A 17639-nucleotide genomic window follows, 5' to 3' on the forward strand; every position below is an offset into this window, starting at 1 on the left:
GCATCTTGGTGGTGAAGTACATTTTGAACTCACAAAACTGAGCCCCCAAACGAGTTTGCGACTCCCTCTCATAGGTGCTTGAGGAAAATAAAATGGGTTCTCAGGAGAGTGAGTGTCTGAAAACTAGGTCTGCTTGCTTTCTTTTTCGTTGTTTTTTAAGGAAAACTTGGATCGAGGTAGAACTCACATTTGGAAGAGTCCAGAAACTGGAAGCAAGCGTTCGGCTCCGGGTTTTCACAAAGTGACCACACCGTGCGATCACCCTCCACATGAAGACCAGTTCCAGCCCAAGAAGACCCCCACCCCATCCCGGGCTCCCTCCGACTTCTCTCCTCACGGATGCTTCTTGTCTCTTCTTGAACAGAAAGTAGAGGGAGTCATACTATAGGGCACTCGGCTTTCTGTTCTTTCACACAAATCCCAGTGGACGGGCTTCCTCCATGTCACTGAGCCCCATCCCGCTGTATGAAGGACACCACGATGCCCCCTTTTTACGGGGCGCACATCACGCTGTTTCCAGCGTGGGGCTGTTGAGTGGCGCCCCAACAAAGTTCTTGTGTGTGGCTTTGTGCACATATGGACATCTCTCCGCTTGCTGGGTCTCCACCAGGGCTGGAACGGACGGACCCTAAGGTATAAATACGTTCATCTTACTAGATAACGTTTGTCAAAGTCAAAGTCAAAGTCGGTTTATACTCACACAGGCAAGCAGTTACTCCACACTTCAGCCCACATCTGGTGTTGTCTGAGTTTCAAATTTTAGTCATTCTGGTGGGTGTGTGTAGTATGTTATTCTGCTCTTTACCCTAATGAGCAATGGGGTGAAGCCCCCTGATGTGTTCACTGGCAGCTGGAGTGCTCCCTTTTTGTGGCGTATCCTTTCTTGTGGGTCATCTTCTTACTAGTTCCCAGTTCTTTTTATATTCCGAACATCCCAGTCCTTTGTCGAATGAAAATCTGTGTTGTGAGTATTCTGTCCTGCCCTGTGACCTGCTGGTTACTCTCTTATTAGTTTCTCTTATTGGATAGTTGTTATTAATTTTAATTTTATTTAAAGTAGTTTAGCGATCTTCCTTCTTTGGCCAATGCTCTTTGTGTCTTGCTTGAGAATTCTTTGCCTACCCCAAGGCATAAAGATCACTTCCTGTTTCCGTCTCGAAGCCTCACACTTTTGATTGTCCGTTTTGACTTACAAACCCTCTTAAATTGCTTTTTTGCATATGATGTGATTGAGGGGTCCGAGAAGGTCTCTCTGAGTCGAAGCAGCCAGAGCCCCCTCTGGGACTGGGGCAGATCAGCGTGGATAGCAAAGGCCGCAGAGAGGAGGCAGTCTCTCTGGGGAGCATTGGAAGCCTTTGCAGGGTTTGAAGCAGAGCAGGCAACACCAGATGGCCTGAGTCACTGGATGGACAGCGGCGTATAAAACCTAAGGGTCTGGAACATTCCAGCCAGCGGGTCAGCCCTCTGGCACCTCCCAGCACATCAAGCCCTTCTGTCCTGACTGACCCACCGGACACCCACCCTCCCCTGACTGTGCTTCTCTCCTATCCTTCTCCACCCCAGGAGGGCTCAGCCTGGTCCCTTCTGGGGACCCAAGCACACACTCTCCCACCTCTGCCCCCTCCTGAAAAGCCGATTGGTCCCTCCCCCCAGGGTTTTAGTGCTCACCCAAACCCTCTTCCTCAGTCTCTCGCCTCCTCTCTAAACTCCCTCTCCCACTCTTGACTACTTTCATGGACCCGGCAGCTGATGGCTCTCCCCTGAAGGGAATAGCCCTTCTGCCATGAAGGAGTTGGAGTGCGGCCTCCTCCTCCAGGTCGTGTCTGACCAACGTCCAGTGTGTTCCAGCACCCATCCATGAAGCTTCCCCAAAATGTTCTCCTCGGGACTCAGTCTGAGAAACGTGCCAACGGGAGCCCCATGGATGCTGCTGGCAAGTATTAGATGCCAAGACTACGTGCAGCTGCCAGGGAAGGAGCTCTCCCAAGTCCCAAGTCTTTCCACCTGCCGACGAGATCCTCAAAGCCCAGCCTCAGAGTAGGGACTGCTCCTGTGCAGCCAAGAGAGATATCACATCACAGACAGCCAGAAGGGGCTCCTCTGCTTTGGCAGAAAAGACAAAGCCTTCAACCATCAAAATAATTCCACATCCATCACCATCTGATTACCTCCCATGGACAGTGAGCTCCAGGCTGGGCCCACATGCTGGCGAGGAACGGTAGGTCCTCAGGTCTCAGAGCTCTCTTCCCACAGCACCCCAACACACACACAATCCAGGATGCTCCATTCCTCCTGAACATAGTTTTCCTGATTACTGTTCTTCAAAACATAGGTCTAGCATTAGGGATTAGAATTTTCCAGCAATCACATGGATAAATGAGAACCAGCTGAGAGTCTGTTTTGGAAAAATTAAAGACCACAAGGAAAGGCTCTCCAAAACGCAAAACCAAAAGAATGTTCCTGTCCCATAAGTCAGAAACCCATGGGTAGGCTGTTTATCTGCTTGTTTGGACTTTGAGGGGCGCTTTACAAGAGCAAGCTCTCTCATGGGAGGATTTGCAACTGCAGTGAGTGGGGGCGGATGTAGCATTATTCAAATGCCTGGAAGTATTGTCTTCTCTGTCAAAGCCGAGGAGCCCCTGGTCTGGTTGTCTGTTGCCGCATAACAGATGCTCCCAAGCATCATGGCTTCAGAGGGTAACTTATTATTATGCACCAGTGTTCTGTGGGTCAGGTGGACAAGGCACAGTGGGGATGCATGCATGTGTCTAGGATCTGGGCTGGGCTGACTCAAATGGCTGGGAGCCGGTGGAGCATCTCAGCCTTGCTCTCTCTACATGACTCACCGGATGGATGGCTTGGGTTTCTTCATAGCAAGGAGGACTCACGGTAGTCAGACTCTTTACACAGTGGCTCAGGGCTCTACAAGGAAGGAGGTGGGAGCTGGCCGTCCTCTTATAAGCAAGGCCTGGAGTAGCAGGGCTTCCTTTTTCACTCTACTCAAGAGGTGGAGCAAGTCGTAGACCAGCCCAGGTTCAAGTGGAGGCAACATGGACTTAACCTGCCATGAAAGGAAAGCCAGATAATATGTAACCATCTTTAACCACCACCCTAAACCTGATGGTACCTGGAAACTTCAAGGCCCAAAATGACAAATTACAAGAATCAAACCAAAAATAAATAGAGTGCTCCAGGTGGATCAAAGAAACTGAAAGTTGAAAGTACAACGTGCTGCCTCTCTACATCCCAGGGGAAAAGAAAAGCCATTTGTTCACACATGCATTTACTTATTCACCCATTTGTTCAATGAAGGGAAGACCTACTAGGTACATGGCACTGTCCAGGGTGCTGGAAATTCATCAAACAATTCAGACAGGGCCCCCGCTATCATGGAATTTACAAACAATTGCCAGGAGGGAAGACATTAAACATGCAATCACAAAAGTATTTAACTATCAAAAGGTGACATCATGGAGTCCTAAAATCATGTACTGGGGAGCTTTACCCAGGCAGGAGGGTCGGAAGAGTTTCTTTTGAAGAAAGGCTGTAGACATAAAATGGACCTAAAGGACCAGCTGGAGTTTTCTAGGTGAGGGAAGGTGAGGGGAGAGGGGCCTTCCCAGCAAAGGAAGCAGCCCAGGCAAATGGTCAGAAGCAGGAAGACAGGGAGGAAACCGGGTGGCTGGAGCACCAGATTGCAAGAGGGGAATACGGTGGACTGAACATGCCTGGGCTTGATCCTGCAGCTTGCTAAGACCTTTTCCCATCACAGGGACAATGGTAAGCTCTTGAAAGGTTTCAAGCAGAGAGGGACCTGGACAGACCTGAGTCTTCTAAGCTCATTTTGAGGGCTCAAGGAGGAAACCAGGAAACCGGGGGGGGGGGTGGCAACTGTTGTCCAGGTCAGAGATAACAGGGACTTCTTCCAAGCAGGTGGGGTGGGAATGGAGCACATTCACAAGATAGAACTGACTATCTTTGGCAATGACACAGAGCTTGGTCATGGGAGGCTCCCTATTAATATTTGTAGAAAGAGATGAGATATAAGTGAATGAACCAGGGGTCAGAGATGAGACAGAAGCTTCAAGGTGGACCCCAGGCTCGGGGTGGGAGCCCTGAAGTGGGTTTTAGAGTTGTGGGTGAAGCAGCACAGTGGGAGAGAAAGGAGGGAGAGGGAGTTCTCTTTTAGACCCAGTGAGTTTCTGGTGTCGGAGGAGCAGCCACCCCTTCCTTCTTGGGTGAGGCTCTCTCTTGGGGAACAGGGCTTTGTTTCTGGGCATCAGCACAGGGCATCAGCACTGGGACAGAGCTGGTCCCCTCTGCTAAGCCAGGCAACTGGCCAGAACAGGACTCCCCCTGGAAGGCAGGCTCTGTCCTGGGAGAACAAGCAGCAGAGGAAGCAGGGAGGAGTCTGCAGCCCACCCCAAGGGCTAGACCAGGGCTTTGATGTTTCCCAGAGGGAGCTGAGACTCCAGCCCCCATGTCTGACAATGCCAGTCTCAACAGGGTGCACGCCCAGCCTTGGGCCTCCAGCCTTAATTATATCCCAGACTGTTTACAGTGTGTAATTATTGCCATTAATTGACTGTGGGAGGTCACCCTTCTCCCCTGCAGCCAGCCTGCTGGCACTGTAATCCCCCATCGTGCACGCCTGCTGCAGCGGCAGGAAGGAAAGGTGGCTGGGGTCTGGCTTTCTTCTATTAGCAGGATTTATTTACTTCTGTGATTTTCCAGAAGAAGATAAGCCAACACAAAGAAATACACACACACACACACACACACACACACACACACACACACACACCCCAGCAAACTCCAGGCCATTGTTGGGATCCGTATTCTAAATGTAAACAATCGTTTCTGCGTCTCTCACAGGTGCCTGCGCTCCCACCCTTCCTGCCTGTTGGACCTCTCCTTCTCCCTCCAGATCTGTCATGATTTGCGAGCCTCGATTTTCTCACCGGACAAGTGGGAGGACTCATAACCCAGCTCAGAGGTTTGCCGTGAGAATTCAGTGACTGTCAAATGTGAATGCAGTTTCAGGGGTGTGAGTCCCCCCGCACGCAGTGACATTGTCTAAGTTGTCACAGACAAGTCCTGTCTCCTGGGTCCTGCTTGGGAACGCATGCATGCTAACTTGGGTTTGAACTTGGCATGTATAAATCCAAAAGGCGTAAAATGGCACAGGTACTCTGGGCGCCCACCCAGCAGAGGGCAAGTGAGTCCAGGAAAGCAGGGGGTCTCCACATCTGGCCTTCCATTGCTCAGTGTCTACACACCAAAGCAGGTGCAGAATGAGCAGGGCGGACCTCATCAGTGTGTCCCCCTCACACCTATGCTTATACAAGCTCCTACCTTGATGGGAGGTCTGCGTGTTTATACACCCGTGCACTTGAAGGAGCGCTCTGCAAAGGTGAAGGTGCGATTGGGGTTACACAGCCTACAGGTGGGGAAGCCAGGACTGGAACTGCACCTTTTGACTCCCAGTCCAGTGCTCCTCCATAAAAGCAGCCACATCAAGCCCAGGGGACGTGCACCATGTGCTCTTAACAGGAGTGTGCCCAGACATAAGCTGAGTCTCCCTGCAATTTTCCCCGGGGATGAGGACGCCCCTCACCTAGGGGCTCACACTCTCCTGGGCTGCCAGCCTCTGTCTGGCTTGCCCTCCTTGGAACCTCGGGACCTGCTGCTCTGCAGATGGCCACTGGCTGGGCCGCGTGCAAGAACACTAAGAGAGAGCTCTGGGGCTGAACCGACACTTCAGACCCACTACGCTCCCTGCGTGGACGTGGGCCAGTGACCTAGCCTCTTCCTGCCTCTGAGGTCAGGCAGGCTCCTGAGCAGTTCCTGAGATCTGCGTGCAGGTGATTTATTAAGGAAGGGCTCTGGGAGGTGTGACCTCACAAGGAGTCCCAGCCTCGCCCAGTCCCAGCAGCAGCTCTGGAGCGGAAGCTGCCCCTTGGTTTGTTCTCCCTCCAGCCAAGGGAGCTGGGTTTTCAACCCCCACACCCACCAGTGTCCGGGGACAGTCACCTGGGGAGGCTGAGTCACGAAAATCCCGGGCTCTGCGGTTCCACGTCTGCTGGACTCCAGCAGGTCTCCAAGAATACAGGCACAGGCAGAGCCGGGGTGGGGGGAATAGAGGGGTCAGGGGGCTTGGGGGACAGGAGCAGAGTGCCTGCCGTGTCCTCTGCTGGCTCCCATCTCCTTACCTGAAGAATGGGAATGATAACAACACTGGAAAAAAAAAAAAAAAAAAAGAATAAAGCCCTGGGAAATTTAAAACAAAAACAAAAACAAAAACAAAAAAACATGGCTCATTAAATGTCATTGCTAATTACCTAAGGATTTAATATCTGAATTACCCTTGAATATACTCTGGAGCTACAGCGTTCTCCAAAAAGTCTCCTTTTTCTTTACATGGCTTGTATTTTTTAATAGAATATATAGTCACTTTCTATGGGAATAATCATGAAATTATGGAATTACACTTGATTATTAAAAAAATAAAAACACATTTTTAAATCGGAAAAAAAAAAAAAAACATCTTGTATTGTAACTGCTGGTGGTCCACGGGAGACTTCCACTCAGACAGAAGTCAGGCTGGAAATACAGCAGATCCTTCCTGCCTCTGATCAGACAAACCAGAATGCAGGGGAGGCAGGGAATGACCTCCTATTTGCCTCTCAAAAGCTGGAACACCTGAGTCCCTGCATCTCTAAATCTTGTAGATTTGGACAGGGCACAGGTCTGGTCACTTAGAGATGCCCCAACCGATGGGGCCACATGCCTCGCCCTCCGTTCCTTCTAGACTGTTCTTCGGGGAGGGCTTGTCCCGAGGGTTTCTCAGGACACTAGGAGAAACTTCCTCTAAAGACACAGTGCTGGGGCTTTTTCTCCCCTCGGCCGGAAACATGGTCTCAGCGTTGGCAGTGTCCCGCTCTGGGAATTAGTTCACTCAAGAGAAACCAGTTTGCAAGTCCGACTGTGTCTAGCGGGATCAGTGTGGGCTCACCGGGAGCCCGCCTGAGGCACATATTTCACATCGTGTAATTAGACTCATCATGGTAATTGCATTAACTGTCACTTCTTGAAATTGTACTCTATGTTCTATTATTAACACCCCCATTTCACAGATGAGGAAACAGTCTCAAAAGGCAAAGAATGTCTGTCTCTCAAGTTCACAAACCACCTCCACTTCTTGGCAGCCTCCCCACCTAAGGGCCCCGGGGGGTGGGGGGGACCCAGGAAAGGAGCGGTTTCTCCTGTCATGCCCGGAAGGGACGCCGTCTGAAGCAGGTACCATGAGTTAATGAAGCAGAAGCTGTCGGGGAGGTTAGAAGGCTCCGCTCTGCAGGTGGAAAGCACAGAAGCCACCCAGGGCATCAGGGAGGGGAGCCGGGGATTATTAACTTATTTCAAAGGGAGCTGGTTTTTCTTGGCTTATCTTGCCCATCAGGGCATCCAGAAGCCAGGGTCCAGCCAGCCCCCAAGGGTTGTGGCGGGGGTGGGGAGCCTGGCACTCTCCAGAGCATTCTGGGGTCCTGGCCAGGCCAGCGCAAAGAGAGGGCGCTACAGATCATGTTGGTGACTGGTCTGGATCCCGCATCACTGCCCCAGGCTTCCTTGAGTGGAGCACGGATGCCCGGTTTTAAACAGAAGTCATCTCCAGGGGCACGTGCTCTTCAACCCAAGCGTCAGCCTTCATCCTCTCTTCCCCCGTCCTCCCGTGAAAAGCTCCCTGACTGAGGAGGGGTCAGCAGCTCTAGGCTGGGGCACCTGCCTCGTGATGCTTATCTGGGATTCAACTCCCTCCCTTTAAATTGTCCTTCCTGGTTTAATGATTAGGGTACGGGTGACTGAGGTTGTTCGTTCTTTGCTGACTTTCTCTTCTCCCTTCAGGAGGCCAACCTGATCCCCTGCTCAGGGATGAGTCATGGTTGGAGAACAGGCATGCAAGTCTTTCTGAACAATGGGATGTGAGAAGACACGGAGGGGCTGCTGCCGTAGGTTTGCTCATTTTGCAAAGAGACCTACAAGGAGAGATGGCCCTTTCCCGGCCTTACAATCTTTCCCATCTGTGTGAGATACTTGGAGGGTTGGCAGCCTTTTTGTGACATTGAGGGAACACATCCAAAGACAAAGCCGGCACACAGAGGATAGCGAAGGAGAAACAGTCTCGCACTATCCCTGAGCCCCTGAATCCACCGACCCAGGAGCTGCCCTGCCTTTAGATCTCTTTCCCGACGACATAACCTAGTCTCTTATTATTAAAGCAGTAGAGACAGGATCTTCTACCACTTGCAGTGGAGGTCTCCCTAATGTGTCCAGCAAGGCTCCTGTCCAGCACTCCTGAGTTCCTTCCTGCCGCATCCATGAAGGAGAGTGACTTTCTGCTTCTTTGAGGGGCTGCCAGAAGCCCGTGATGCAAATGTTCATTTACATTCAACATCCAACAAACCTTTTTGAGCGCTTACCGTCTATCACCATGCCGTATGTTCTAAGTGCTGGAGTTTCCGCCATAACCAAGACAGACCCTATTTCTGCCCTCATGGAGCTCACAGCCGTGTGTCTGAGCCCTTGGATGTGCTGGGCGGTGAGCAAAATCACGAAAGCCAGCGCCCAGATGGGGAGCGTATGGCCTTGTGCCGCTCAGGCTTCGAGCCTCTACTCCGTGTTGGGAATGGTGCTGAACGCCCAGCAGATATGGTTCCCACATTTAACCTTCAGAATTGAGGGACAATTACGGTCCCGTTTCAAAGAAGGGGTGGTTAAGGTAGTTGCCCAAAGGCACACAAATTCTCCAGCAACAAGCAGAGAGTGGGAGAAGCTCCTGACCCACAGGGCTTCCTGCGTCCCTGAGCCACTCACTCTGCGGCAAACTCAGCCATGGGGCTGCCGGAGGGTTGGTGAGCTGCTTGGTTGTCCCTGGCAGAAGAGCCTTCCTGTCTCATCCGCTGTGCTCGGCTGGGTGCGAGCTGCCGGTTTCCCGACATGTCGTAAGAACGGGAGAACAAAGGAGCTATGAGTTCCAGCCACCCAGGGCCAGAGCCGCCGTCCTCAGCCCCGCCGCACAGCTGAGCCGCCAGGAGCTTCAGACCCCATGCCCAGGCCAATCCCAGACCCCTTAGATCCCAATCTCGCGGGGTGGGGGTGGGGGCGGGGGCGGCCCAGGCCATTCCACGGGCCTCCTGCAAGAAACAAGGGGACCAGCGTTCTAGGCAACTGAGTCTTGTGCGTGTGACGGGAGAGTCTGCCATGAACAGAGTGAGGGCTGAGAGGGCCAGTTCAGACTCGTGGGCCCTGCGAGGACTTCAGCGTTTATTCCTGGGGAGTCTCATACTTGAAAGGAGAACCCATCAGCTGTGTGCAGGACGGCCGGGGAAGACAGGAGGAGGCGGAGGGGCGGGGCCCGGGGCAGAGGCACAGCGCTGATGGTCTCGGGCACGTATTGGACAGCTTGGACCTTTTAGCCTGGTGACCTGGTGGGAAGTAGTTGGCAGAGCTGACCAGAGTTGTCAAGGGGCTGGATGTGGGGGAGGAGACAGATGGGCAGAAGGTCAAGGAGGACTCCAAGGCAAGGGTTTGGCCTGAGGAATGAGGAGAATGGGATTCCATTTATTGAGATGAGCCGGATTCGGGGGTGGGGGTTGGGGCTGGGGGCACCAGGAGCCCCATTTGGGGCTATTGTTGGAGCTGACGCTTGGCATCTGGGTGGAAGCCAAGAAGAGGATTCTTCTTAAAAAGTCGGGAAAACTTTATAGCACTTTTGATGTTAATAGAGATGACCCAGCAAAGGGGGACATGTGGGTGGTCCAGAGGCAAATGGACAGCAGCAGGTGCCTGGGGGAGAGCTGGACGGGGTCGGCGGGGTGTGGGGCGATGCTGCAGAAATCTTCCTCCCACGGCTGAGAAACCAGGTGGACAGTGGGGAGCCGTGGGGGTTTGAGGAAAGAAGCGGAGAGTGAGAAGTAGTTGTCTAAGAGAAGGGAAGGGCGAAGAGACTAGGGACACAACGTTGATTTGCTGGGCAGCTCCAAAGGACCCTGCGACATCGGCAGTTAAAGGGCAACTTCGAAAATCATTTAAGTGCCGAATAATGCAGCTGGTGACACCGACCTGGGAGCCACCATGATCCGGGCGCATGTCCTGGCATTGTTCGGTCCTGGGTAAGGGGCATCGCCTCTGAGTCTCAGTTTCTCCCCTCCTCACAAAGGAGATTGTGAGTCTCCCTGGTGGGTTTATGGAAAGACTAGACACGGTGACACAGGGAACCTGGCAAGGGACACAGATGCAGGGGACAGAGTGATTCTCACCCGCCTTCCTGAGCCCTCCCTGAACTTGCCGGTGGTTGTCCCAAGCGTTCTGACTTTTCTAGAACCCACTGCTGTTCCGTGCTTTCTGTCCGTATGCGTGTCTCATAATGGGACAGCGCGTTCCTCCAAGAGGAATGAGTCCTGGGCCTCTTGGATCCCTGTGGCCGGCAGCACATCAGGCCCCCGGAGATCACTGAGCAAACACAGACGAGAAGGAACGCACACTGTCCGTCCGGAGAGGGAGGCGGCCTTCTGTGTGGCCTCGTGGGTTGGGACCTGGGACCCCGGGGCCGATCTGAGTCAACCTCGTGAGGTTGAGTCTTCAATAAATAAAATCACAGACAGAAAGCAAGGGACGGGGAAACAAGGAAATTGTAAAATCAATAAGCGGCTGACATCAGAATTTACTGTGCTGTGTGAGATACTGAAAACCACAGAGTCTGGGTCTGAAAACATTAGCATTTCAGAGGCGCTCAGTCCCCCGCTGGTGGGCAAGTCGAGCCTCACTCGCGTGAGATCACCCACAGTCACTGCATCGTCTGCCTTTCGCTGCATAGACACGAACTTCTTCCTGACATCCTTATGGATGGAGCCGTCTCGAACCATTTCCAAAAGCCATGAACAGAATCAAGAAACACTTTCCCACCTTGGCTGCTGGCACCCAGAAGGGCTGACTTGGCGTTGCTTTTGTAATCATTGATTTCAAGTGGGATGTTCCCAGACAGACCAGCTCGTGAACCTGGGAGGGGTCAGGTGGGGAGTGTGCATCCCACATCCTGGGCCGTCTTCCACGTACAGGGCATCTGGGGAGAAACAAAGCTTTGGGCTAAATGTCTCTGGTTGGGGAGCCCCTTAGCCATTTGCTCTCAGGGCTAACTCGCTGGGACGGATGGAGAGGCCTGAGAATTCCAAACCTGTCTTTCCAGGTGTCCGTGAATGTGGGGTCGAGTCATAGTCCACATTCAACCAAACGCTCATCGGTCGCTGACTTTGTGGCATGTCTGCTACACTGAGTCACACGGAAAACCATGAAGAACAAAGTGGGGTTTGGGGGAGGGACTCCCCTATGCTCTCAGCTTCCCCTGTTCACCCCTTGGATTCAATCGTCCCTCATCTGGATTCCCTCTCCTCTAGCCAGACCTGCGCTGTTTTAAGGACCCACTTCAGTGATGTCTCCTCTGTAAAGACACTTTAGATCCCCTGTGTCAAACAGGATTCTCTTTGTGGCAAGGGACAAAAAAACAACTCAGCTCGGCTTAAACAGAATAGGTCAATTTATTTGCTCACACAAGAAAAGAATCCCAGGGGAGACCTTCAGGGAAGGTTTGATCTAGGAGCTCCATGGATGCTCCTAGGGTATGATCAGCTTGGTGTTGCCCCACTCCACTGTATGGGGACAGTGGGACAAGGGCATAGACAGGAAGGGTCTTACACCCTAAGGCTCTAAGCATGAGGGACAACGCTCATCTCCCAGCATCCAGGTATGAAATCCGAGGGATCGACTTGGGTTGGGTCTGGAGTTGGAGCTCCTGGTCGGGGGCACTGCCCTCCCCACCCACCTGTCCTTGCAATGGGAAGGGTAGTTCCCTGAAGGAGAGGGAGGTGAGGGACTGGGGAGAATGTGGGGGTGCTGTGCCCCACACCCCCCTCCCTTAATCAGAACCAACCTCCCCCTCTCCACAGGACTCAGGTGGGCAGCGGGGTCTCTTTTGCAGCATGGTCTGTGAGCCTGCCTTGCTCCCCTACGGAACCCAGAGCTGCCCGGAGCAGGGACAGTCTTCTGTTCACGGGTATATCCCAGAGCCAAGGGTGGGGCTGACACCAAACGAGCCCTCAGCAGGCTTTTTTTGGGCTGAAAAGGGGGCTTTGGATAGCAGCCAGGAATGAGAACTATGCCCTTTCTGGAGATTTGGGGGTTTCGAGCCGTAGATCGAGAAAGAGATGCCGCAGGGTCTGGTAGGTGGACGGACAGGCAGCCGCTGGCGCACTCGCTCTCGGGAGCAGCCTGCCTCGCTCACGCATTCCTATCGACAAAGATTCTCTCCTGGACCGGACTGGAGTCGGGCTACCCTGACCTCCGCTCCACGAGGCCCCACTCCGGGCTCGGTCTCCACCCCTGCAGAGCCCCATGGACAACCCTGTCGCGTCCTTGTGGAGAGAACCCCCATGTCTGACCTGCGTCCTACCCCACCCCGTGCCAGCCTTCCCGGTGTGTCTCACCCCCTTGCCTGCCCTTAGCAAGAACCCTGTTGGTTTGGCTGACCCAGACCCGGGAATTCCCCCGCGGTAATTTGCTACCCTGACACCCGTACCCCAGCCCTGCTCCCCGGCGGGGAGTCCCCGCTGCTCCTGGCAGTGGTCAGGACCCTTCCACGCGAGGCCTCTGCCCGCACTGCCACAGCTCCTGGGGAAAGCCTGTTTTTGCCGCTTTCATGACACCGCAGCTCTGTTTTCTTCAACAGTGTCTTGGAGTCATAAGGGTTTTCCTATCTTTGAGCCAAGTTTCTGTTCCCGACCTTTGGAGAAGCGCACCGTAGCCGACCCCGCCCTGAGATGCCAGGGCAGCTCACCCTCTTCCTCCCTTCCTCCTCCCTCCTCATCCCTCCTCTGCCTCCTCTTACTCGTCCTCCCGCCTCCGGCCCCTCTGCCACTGCAGCGCAAACTTCAGCACACGTGCGTGCCGCCGACATCGGCGGAGGCCAGCAGCCGTCCCCCCAGAGGACGAGGGAGCAGTGGAAGCCTCCCCTTTCTCAAAGCCTGGCAGGGCCAAGCACGCAGGATGCCTTACGGTTCCCGGTGGGGGCACCCATGGCAGCCTTCCGTGTCAGGTGGACACCTCTCCTCACCAGCTGAGTCTGCCCGAGCGAGCGGGGGTGTTAACTTCTCAGAGCAGACCCGCGTCCACTGCTCCCTGACCCAAAGGCATGAGATCGTGTGGGCTCCTGCCCAGCGGAAGCGCAGACCGCAGGAGGGGCCGTCCGGTCAGCCCCGCTGGTCCTTTGCACCCCGGCCAGGATTCCAGACCTGCCAGTCATGGCAGAAGCTTGGCCAGCAGCGGAAGGATCTGGAAGCGGACCAGGGAGGCCAGGAGCGAGGAAGGCAGGAGGTGCCCGGGGGACTTCAGTCCCGGCCTTGTTTTCTCTCCCCTGTAATATGGACAGAATAACATCCGGTGGTTCTTGTCCCTGGGGGCTTACTAGGTCCCTGTGACAAGGGCTGGGTCAGAGGGTTTTGAACATTTCGGTCTTGGGACCGCTTTACCTCTTAAAAATTATTGGGAATCCCAAAGGGCTTTGGTCTTTGGAGATTGTATCGATCAATATTTAATGTGTTAGAAATGAAAACTAATACATCTTAAAGGCGCCAGAATCACAAGCACGCAGGTCAGGACTTCAGTGGCACGCCATGTGCCTGCTGGAAGACTTCACTGCGTTCCTGTGAAAGGGCGAGGGAAAGAAGGCATACGATGGCTCAGTAGTAGGAGGCAACGGTTTGGAGCCTGTCCACCCTCTGAAAAGACTTCAGGAACCCTGAGGGTTCCCCAGACCATGCACTTTGAGAATCATGGTTCTCAACCCATGACCGCATGTGTCTGTACTGTCAGCTGTGGGTCTATTGAGCACCTTCTAAGAGGCTGTGTCTACGGGGCACAGTCCTGAATCCGGGGCCACTCCAACGTCAGCATATGCAGAAATCCCCGGAGAGCTTGGGAGATCGTGAATTCCTGGTCGCTGTCCCCAGGGATTCTGACTTAGTAGGTTTGGTTGGGGCCCAAGGGTAAGTATTTTCTACAAGCTCCCAGTCTTTCAGCAGCACTATTCTGACCCAGAAACTCAGATCACAGACACATACATAAAAAAAAAAAAAAAAAAAAAAAACCCTAGGTTCTAAAAAGTCTTTAAATAACCTAGCTCTGATTCTGAGCTCCCATCACTCAAGAGAAATTCAATCTTGGTCATCCTGGGATGTGCAAAGGCACTGGGGTCTTGCACAGAGCCAAGCATTTGCAAGACCCTCTGGTTATCAGTTCATGCCAAGTCCTGCCAAAGCCCCAAATTCTTAGAGTTTCTGTATCTTGCTTGGGGTCCAGGGCAGAAGCATGGTCCCTTTGGCTGCTCGAGTTACATGGAGGGAGGGGAGAGTGGACAAGGCCCAAGGCAGCCTGGGTGAAGGCAATGGGTAGGAGGTGGGGGCAGCAGGCCACAGAAGCACATTCTAGAGAAACCCGCTGCAGAGAACCAGCAGGGCTCGGTGGTCCTCCAGAGTGGTTCAAGTGGGCAAGGGCTGGCCCTCAGGGGTATTGTTCAGCTGCATGGCTGCTCTGGAAAGATAAGGACCTGGTTTCCTGGAGTTTGTGGCCCCAACTCAGCCCACAGCAGACAAGTGGCCGTGAGCTGGGTGTCTGGACAGAAGACTGCTCACCGCCCACACCCAGCCCCACCTGGTTCATAGGCTCCAAAAGCCTTGTCCGCCCCACAGTCCGATAAGCACCCAAAAGGAGAATGGAAGTCACTCTGGAATGCCACTGGGAGGCCGGGAGCCCAAGTCCCGGGCCTGGAGTGTACATTAAATGCACATGCGTGGGGCCGCCAGCAGCATGCGGAGCGGAGACCGGAGCTCGCGGCCATATGGGGATGTGGTTGTGGGAAAAAATATTTATAAAATGGCTTTTCCAAATGTTTAATCTACAGCAGATGCATCTTACAATAATCTGTTTGGCTTGGCTTTCGCTGTGGGGAGACGCCGTTTCATCGTGCAGGCCTCCTGGAGCACAGGAAATGGGACTGAGATTCATCTGTGACTCAACTCCAAAGGAAGGATCTGGTGGGGGGGACAACCAGGGGTGGCTGGGAAGGGCAGCAGGGGCAGGAGGTGCGGGGCCGGGAGGAGAAGGAAAGGGAGCCTCTTACCTCCCTGTGGCTCCCGTGGGTCACCCACAATTTAATTTTCAGCTCACAGATGCTGTGTGTTTAATTCCCACTACTGGAATAATAAACGGACGGTCGCCTTTCTTACTAAAAATTATGCTGTCGCTGTGATTACCGTTGAGTAATGGGGCCCCACACCCATTCCTAACTGTGGGATTTCCATGACTTTTGCAGAAAGGAAAATAATCCCTTATTCAAAGTGTTTAATATCAGAGATATTTCTGGAATGGGAAGCGGGCCCGCTGCTTTCTCCAGCCTCTTGTTCGCTATATGTCAGCCACCTTCTCCATCTCTCAAATCCCAGAACGCCCAAGCCCTACCCAACCACAGGGCCTTTGCCTATTCTGTTGCTTCTGCTGGGAAATCTCTCCCCTCACTCTTCGCCTGAATAACTCCTGCTCTGGGCTTAATGTCACCTCCTCAGTGAAACCTTCTGGACTTCCAGGTCTCTGTAGCTTTGCTGTCATAGGACCTGCGCTTTCTGGGTTACTGTTGAGGCACAGAACCTCATTTCAATCTATGCAACACTATGGTTCAGGTCTGTCTCCTGCACATGACCTTGAGCACCACTGCTGTGGACATCTGCAAGGCGGCCGGCCTGCAGAGCTGATCAGACCAGAGAAGGGGACATGTGCCTCTCCAGTGATTCCTTTCAGCAGACGGGGCAGGGCAACATCACAGCAGGAAGGGTATTTATGTGAAAATGTTGGCAGTCCTTTCAGTCCTCGGAAGATCACCTCCCACCTTGTCTGAGGACAGGGAAGGGGACGGGCTCCCTGGAAACTCTCCAGCTCAGCTGTGGAAGAAAGAATAATGGCTTCATGGATGTCCACGTCCCAGGCCCCAGGACTAGGCTCCCTTCCACAAAGGGACTTTGCAGAAGTGATTGCGTGAGTGATCTGGAGGCGGAGGGACTATCCTGAGTTATCTGGGTACCTCACTGGGTCCGACCGAGTTAACATGAGCGCTTCCCCGCAGAGAACCTGGCAGCATCACTTTGTTACACAAAGTAACAAGTGTTGGCGAGGACGTGGACAAAAAGGAAGCTTCGTGCACTGTTGATGGGGACGCGAACCGGTGTGGCCATGGCAGAAGACAGTGTGGAGGTTCCTCAAGTGGTTAAAACTAGAATTATCCTCTTATCCAGCCATTCCACTCCTGGGTATAAACCCCAAAGAATTGCAAGCACGTTCTGGAAGAGATACGTGCGCGCCCAGGTTCCTAGCTGCGTTGCCCATGATAGCTAAAATGGGGATGCGAGCTGTGTGTCTCCGTCGACGGATAAATCGAAGGCACCCTGTGATAGACCATGCGGCACTGTTCCACCTTAAAAAGGGCATTCTGACACCTGCTACCATATGGATGAATCCAGGGGCCATGATGCTCAGAGAAATAAGCCAGGCACAAAAAGACAGATGCTGCATGGTTCCACTCATAGAAGGTACCCAGAAGAGTCAGACTCATAAAGGCAGAAAGTAGAACAGATGACCAGCCTGGGGTGCCCAAGACCCTCAACTCTGACACTTGGGATTTTTATTTATTTATTTATTTATTTATTGCCAATCTCAATCTTCTAGAAATACAAACATGATCAAACTCCCTTCTCCTTCCCTTCCTGGTCCCTCCCTCTGCTCCTGGAGGAGGTCTCCCCACTACTCTCAGAAACCCCCACCAACTCAGCCCTTCCCAGCCCTGACCCTCCTACTCTACCTGTCCCTGAGTGTTAGCTACATGATCTCCCCTCAGACCTTGTTCTCATCATGCCTCTGCCCACCACAGGCTCTTTGCACATGCTGTTCCCAGGCCCTAAAATGTTATTCTTAGCCCTCATCACCCAGGCCACTTCTGAACCCACTTCTCATCTCCCCTGCGTATACCTCCGTACTGCGGTTGACTTCCTTTCCCTCTCCCTCCCCACTCTGTTCATGGTGTCACCACACCCTTTTCCTCGCCTTTGTAGCACTGATCAGAGTTATAATTTTATACTTTTTATGTTGTTCTTTTGTTAACGTCTGTCTTCTCTGCTAAGAAAATCCAACATTCACATAGCATTTACCTTGTGCACATCCCATTCTAAGTACTTTACATAATTACTCATTTTATCTTCAGGAAAACCCTCTGAAGTCGATACTATTATCACCCCTATTTAACAGATGAGGAAACTGAGGCACAGAGATGTTAAGCAACTTGCTCAAGGTCACACTAGGGAGGTGAGGAGTTGAGATTTGAGCCCAGGCATTCTGTCTGTCTCTGTGTCTCTCCATGTGTCTGTCAATCCATCCATCCAATCAACCATCCACCCATCCCTCCAGCCAACCATCCACCCATCTAACCATCCGTCTAATCATCCACCCATCCGTCTGTCAAACCAGCCATCCAGCCATCCACCATCAGT

The 17639-nt window shown here is 53.0% G+C and overlaps 1 long non-coding RNA gene across 1 annotated transcript; it reads right to left on the minus strand.

The window, feature by feature from the left end:
- Positions 1 to 10319: 10319 nt before the first annotated feature.
- LOC309871004 lies at positions 10320 to 13286 on the minus strand. Its single transcript, XR_014314934.1, has 3 exons — positions 12938 to 13286; positions 10963 to 11119; positions 10320 to 10636 (listed from the first exon to the last, which is right to left on the minus strand). It is a non-coding gene; the product is annotated as an uncharacterized lncRNA (long non-coding RNA).
- Positions 13287 to 17639: the final 4353 nt, after the last annotated feature.

This window comes from Mustela nivalis (assembly GCF_964662115.1).
Source record: "Mustela nivalis genome assembly, chromosome: 8".
NCBI lineage: Eukaryota > Metazoa > Chordata > Mammalia > Carnivora > Mustelidae > Mustela > Mustela nivalis.